The sequence below is a fragment of the Furipterus horrens genome, unplaced genomic scaffold (assembly GCF_987537825.1).
Source record: "Furipterus horrens unplaced genomic scaffold, mFurHor1.1.pri manual_scaffold_2, whole genome shotgun sequence".
NCBI classification, from domain to species: domain Eukaryota; kingdom Metazoa; phylum Chordata; class Mammalia; order Chiroptera; family Furipteridae; genus Furipterus; species Furipterus horrens.
The window spans coordinates 104005283-104011319 of record NW_028327172.1 but is presented as its reverse complement, the minus strand read 5'-3'; positions in this window follow the sequence as shown (position 1 = coordinate 104011319).

The window sequence follows — 6037 nt, the reverse complement described above, 5'->3', positions numbered from 1 at the left end:
TTCTTTCCTTATGCGTTTGCCTTACTTAAGCATATCTGTCAAGTTTGCGAGCATCTTTATCACCAGTGTTTTGAACTCTGCATTTGTTAGGTTGAATATCTCCTCGTCGCTTATTTCTCCCACTGGAACCTTGATCTGTTCCCTCTTTTGGGCCATACTTCTCTGTCTCCTCATCTTGACAGGCTCGTGTGTTTGTTTGCCTCTGTGTCTTCGGTAGAACTGTTGCACCTATTACATTGTAAGGGGCAGAGCCTACCGTATTTGTCAGTACGTGCGAACCGTTCCAGCACGTTGTGGTGCTGTATGTGGGGGAGGGATCTGAGAGGGAACAATGCCGCTTGCTCTGCACTTGCCCCTTTTCCAGGCATTTCTCCCACTTCCATATGGGACTGGCATCCATCTAGCTGTTGCCCTGGCCCTCATTCCCAGAGTGGGTGGGTCTGCAGATGTTCTAGGACCACGGGGGCCCTTTAAGCAAGGAGTCTCTGCTGAGAGACTGGCAGTTTCTGCTTCCATTCCAACCCCCACTGGTTTGCACAGTCAGAAGAAATGAAGCTTTACTTTCCTCAGCACTGGAACTATGAGTTGCACGGTCTGGTCTGGTGCTGGGAGTGCTCCCCAGGTGTCCTTTCCTACTTGTTAAAATGTGTGACTGCATTTTCTGCCAGCCTGCCACTGTTGCCGCTGTTGCTGCTGCCGCTGCCGCCACCACACTTCGTCCTCTCTACCTCAGCTCCGCCATTCCTCTGCCCATTCTATTTGTCTGGATGAGTATTTCTTCTTTATATCTCTGTTGGTTGGAGTTCCTTGCAGATTGATTTTCTGGAACTAATGGTTGCCTCTGGTTTGAGGTAGCCGTATTCCTTCTTAGTTTGGGAGGGAGACACAGTGAGTCTGTCTAGGCCTCCATCTTGGCCAGAAGTCTTCCTGTATCGCATGTTAACAAACAAACAATACACTTTTAGAGAAGTGACAAGACAAAGATAAAGGAGTTTGAGTGTCTAGGGGTGGTAAATTGTGGGAAGACAAATATATGGGAAGAATGGTAGATAGGGGCTAGTTCTAGCAAAGTTTGTTATGTAGATTCCTTTGGTTTGATACAGGTCTAGACATGTGCTCAGTGATTAACTTCTCTCCCTCCTGGTAGAGAGGGGAGGGGAGGCATCTTTACAAATTTATGTCCTGTTTTTAAGCAAATAGGAGGAGGGCAGCTTCTTAAATTACCTTCTGCTTGAAATAATCTGTATACCAAAGTAGCAAGATACCTATTAGAGAACCTGGTACATGGGAAGAATTCAATAAATGGTAGTGGCTGTTACTGTCATTTTCATGGGAAATCAGTATCAATAATTTGCCCTCCTGGCTGACAAACCCCAATTAATCTCATTTATTTTAACTTGCAGATTTTCTTCTCCTAATTCTAAGATTTAAACAGGCCATGAATAATTTATAGTTTTCATCTTAATAACATCTGGTCTGATGAGCTGAGACCAAAAAAGATTGCTTGGGATAGGTCCACAGATACTATTATAAATAGCACGGCAATAGCATGCCGCTGAAGCAGGGTAAACAGGCCTTTCTGGTTGGTTTTGTTGACATGGTGCTTTGTTTTCCTTTCCATTTATTTAGTCCTGAAGGTGGAGCAGGTGCTGTTTCAGGCTAAACACTTTTGAAGTCCACTTACCACCCTTCTCTCCATCCTGACTTGGCCTGTCAGTCCTTCTCACGTGCTTGCATTCCATTTTCTGCAGGTGTTTCTTACCTGGAAGTTTTGGAATTCATTAGGCTGCCTTATAAAAATATGGGAACAGAGACAATGATTGCGCCATCTCAACAGTCTGGCTCCTCATGGAGTCATCAGGTTGAAATCAGCATTTAGGGAGCTACTCGAAGTAACCACAACTTTCTCTAGCTCTACTCTTTTTCCTAATGAAAATAAAAATTATTAAATGATTATATAATTGTTATAAAAATAATAGATTATAACAATAGTAACACATAGCCACTTCAAAGATACTAGAGCATACAAAAACGATAAAGAAGAGCCCTGAGCAGTGTGGCTCAGTTGGATGGGCATCGTCTCACAAAATGAAAGGTTGCCAGTTTGAGGTTGGGGCACACACCTAGGTTGCAGGTCCAGTCCATTGTCGGGGTGCATAAGAATGGCAGCCTATCAATGTTTTTCTCTTGCATCAACATTTCTCTCCCTCTCTCCCTCCCACTTTCTCTAAAAAATAAATTACCGTAATTAAAAATATATATATAAAGAAGAAAAAATCATCCATGGTCCTACACACAGATGAAATAGCGATGAAAATTTTACAGTATTTCTATTTAGTTTCTTCTTGTGCTTATTATTTTAATGTGTTCAGGAGAATCCTATCTTTACCATTTGATCTGGACATTATTTTTTTTAAACTTTAAAAATTTATTTATTTATTTATTTATGTAAATGCCTCTCATGCACCTTCAAATGGGGACCTGGCCTGCAACCCAGGCATGTGCCCTGACTGGGAATTAAACTGGTGATCCTTTGGTTCACAGTTCAGCGCTCAATCCATGAGCCACACCAGCCAGGCTGATCTTGATTTTATTTTTGCTTAATCATATAAATATTTCACTTTGTTAAAATGTCCACATTTTAAATAGCTCCATAAGAAGTCATTGTATGGTTGTACCAGTTTACTTAAATCTCACTTTGGACATTTAAATTGTTCCCAGTTTTCTGCTTCTGTAAATAACATTGCTATTATAAATAAAACTGTATTTATAAGTAACAGTGCCTTTATATATAAGAACATCTGCCCCAAATAAGCAATACATTTTTGCCAATATTGCAGTTTACTTTTTATTTATTTATTTACTAAAGTATATTTTATTGGTTACATTGTTACAGTTGTCCCAATTTCTTTTCCCTTTGCTCCCCTCTGCCCAAGTATCCCCCTTCCCTCCAGCAATCCCACCACCTTTAGTTCATTTCCATGGGTCGTGCATAAAAGTTCTTTGGCTTCACCCTCTCCTATATTATTCTTAACTTTTCTGTCTATTTTGTACCTACCAATTATGCTTCTTAATCCCTGCATCATTTCCCCATTTCTCCGCCTCCCTCTCTTAGCTGATAACCCTCCAAATGATCCCCATACCTATGATTTTGTTCCTGTTCTAGTTGTTTGCTTATTTTTTGTTTTGTTTTTTTTAGGTTCTGTTGTGCAGCTTCCTTCTAAGATAGCTTCTTGGGCTTATTGTGACAAAGGTTATTAGTACATATTACCGGATTTTTCCAGAAAGGTGTGAATTTTCAATCTTACCTGTAGTATATGAGAATGTGTCTTTCACTCAACTCTTGTCAATAAGGGATATTCACCTTAAATTCTTTTTCTTCCCGACAGGCAGCACATAATTTTAATATACTTTAAAAATTATTAGTGATGTTGATTTCCATACCTGTTAATGACTTAGTGAATTTTCTTTAAAATTATTGGTCTCTTTATTTTTTCTGTGAAGTGATAGTGTTTTAATTTTTGAAGTTTCATTTTTTAAAAAATATAGAGTTAAGGTTTTTATTTTGCGTTATATCTGAGTAAACAGTCTACTTCCTTACCACTCATTTCTTTAAACTTGTTTCAAATCTATCTCTTAAGAGTTTACCTAAACTCTTTTGGAGCCTATAGGGGTATTTTTTTTTTTTAAACTTCAAGATTGTAGAAGTTTCCCCTTGCTGTAATTTTCAGTTGGAGAACAATTCCATAGCCATATGTAATTACCTTTCTTTTTGGTGCTTTCCCTTCAGCGGTTACATTCCCAGACTGAAGAGCACAGGCTTTTTGGTTGGTTTTCCCAAAGACTATCTTTCACCCCTAATTCTATTGGCAGAGAACAGAAATACATGAAGCACTTCCTGTGATTTGTAGAACTGGATATCAAAATTAAGGTGCAATATGTTGAACATATACAGATGACTTATAAATTTATTAGCACATGAGATAAAATTAAAGATTAGGGATTAGTTGTTTTTTTTCTTTATCTTTATGCCAAACAGTGCTTTATCCCTTGGCTTTGCCCATGTGGTTGTTTCTTTCAGCATGATCATGCAATAGACCACTTTCCAAAGCTTCCACTGCGATGTGCTCCAGGGAAATGAGAACAGCTGAGAATTAGACTGGGACTTAAATCATGATGTTAAAATTGACTGGCTTACTGACCTTGGACCAATCACGTAGGCCCACTAGGCCTTTGTTTCCATATCTGTGAAGTGGGGAATGATAGCGCTTACCTCTTAGAATGGATGAGAAGATTAAATGGGATCGCATGACCCACCTCACTTGCTTTGGGTATAGGTTTGGTCATACCTTTTAAAATTTTGTAACTGTTGAATTCCTACAAGCCAAAAAGTTTAGAATTCCCTATTTAAAATACTGTTTACAAATTAAGCAAAAAACTCTTCGCAAGGAGTCTCTTTCCCAACCCCAAATGGAGGGAAACTTGGAAGAGCCTGACCTGTCCCTTGGCAGGCCCTGGTTTCAGCTGCTATTGTTTTTGTTGGAACTTTTTGGTCCCACTCAGTCCAGTGGGCCCTTACTCACTGCTCCCTTCTGTTTGCTAGCATCTGGCCTCTCAAGGTTACTTCTCTTCAGGTTACAACTACATACTCAGTCATTGTGTCCTGTATCACCCTGTAACATCTGTGCCAGGGTGACTGAACCCAGAGAAACTTGTCACCCATCAGATATCCCTTTCATTGTGGTTATTGAACCTAAGTATCTTTTCCTGACAGTGGATGTCAGTTGGAACCATCCTAATTCAGTTAAGAAATTCTGATAACAATACATTTCAAAAGGGCAGTGGCCAAGGTCCCCTTTCCCTCTAGGAGGCTCCTTCAGTGCAGTGTGCAGATTTAGGCCCCTCAGCCAGCTCTCACTGCTGAGTACCAAGCAAATCACTCAAGTTGCTATCACCTCTCCTGACTCAGGAATGGAGGTGCTTACTACATTTAAATTTGTGTAACTAAGAAGGGCCGTTCAAGTGATTCTTCCAGGAACAAAGGTCTGCCAAGGAACTTTTAATGTTATCCAGAAAGAAATGTCTGATACCTTCTCTTACTAAATAACCTTTTTAAAAGTTCTTCATCAGACGCAGCCGGATATGCATAAGGCACCTAGCATGCCCTGCCACCCTCCTCCGTTCCGCCTTAGCTCTACCATACCTCTGCATTATTCAAGCTGGGAACACGTAGCTTTCCAGAGACATAACTGGTTCCTAAGTGTCCATTTCTCTGCTTGGCTCCATGTGAATACACTACAGATGTTCTGGGTTGCCGTCTGATAGGCTCGCCAAGCTTGTTGTAAATGTTGGCTTGTTCTCAGGCATAAAACAAGAACCGGTGGCAACAGGTCATCATGCTCACCTCTGGTGGCCTCCAGCAAGGTTCCACCTTCAGAGCTGCTTTTAGGGTATGTTGGCCCAAGGCAGTTTATATATTTTTTCAGATAGTTAGGTTTTATTTTACATTTGTATTCAACTTGTATTTTTATACTGTAAACATGCCCATTTTGTCATGAAGAATAATTTGCTAATCAGAAAATCAACAATGCCTAGCTGGTATTCCTTTTAAGAGAGGTGGCAGGATTTATAAAGCCTACCTTGTCACCAGCCTTCACCCCACAAATAACCTTTCTGCTCTCTGTGAGAAAGGGTGTGGCCTCTGCTTTTTTGGAAGTTTAGTTTCACAGAACCACATTTTCCTTGTCTGGTTTCGCCAGCTGTGCCTGGTTAGAACACACAGGGGGGCCCCTGGGCCATTGTGGTCTGAGGCTGACCTCACACTGTTTTCAGACTTCAGACAAACTCTTTACTACATTCCCTTGTGGAATTCCCAGACCTCACCAGGAGGCCCCAGGGTGTGGTATCACAAAGCCAACACTATTTTCCAAAAGAAAGTGACAGCTCCCTTGAATTATTTTGGGTACAGAAATGAGTTTCCACATGTTTCAGAGACATAATCAGGTGCTTTATATCACATTATTCTTGCGGGTGTTTC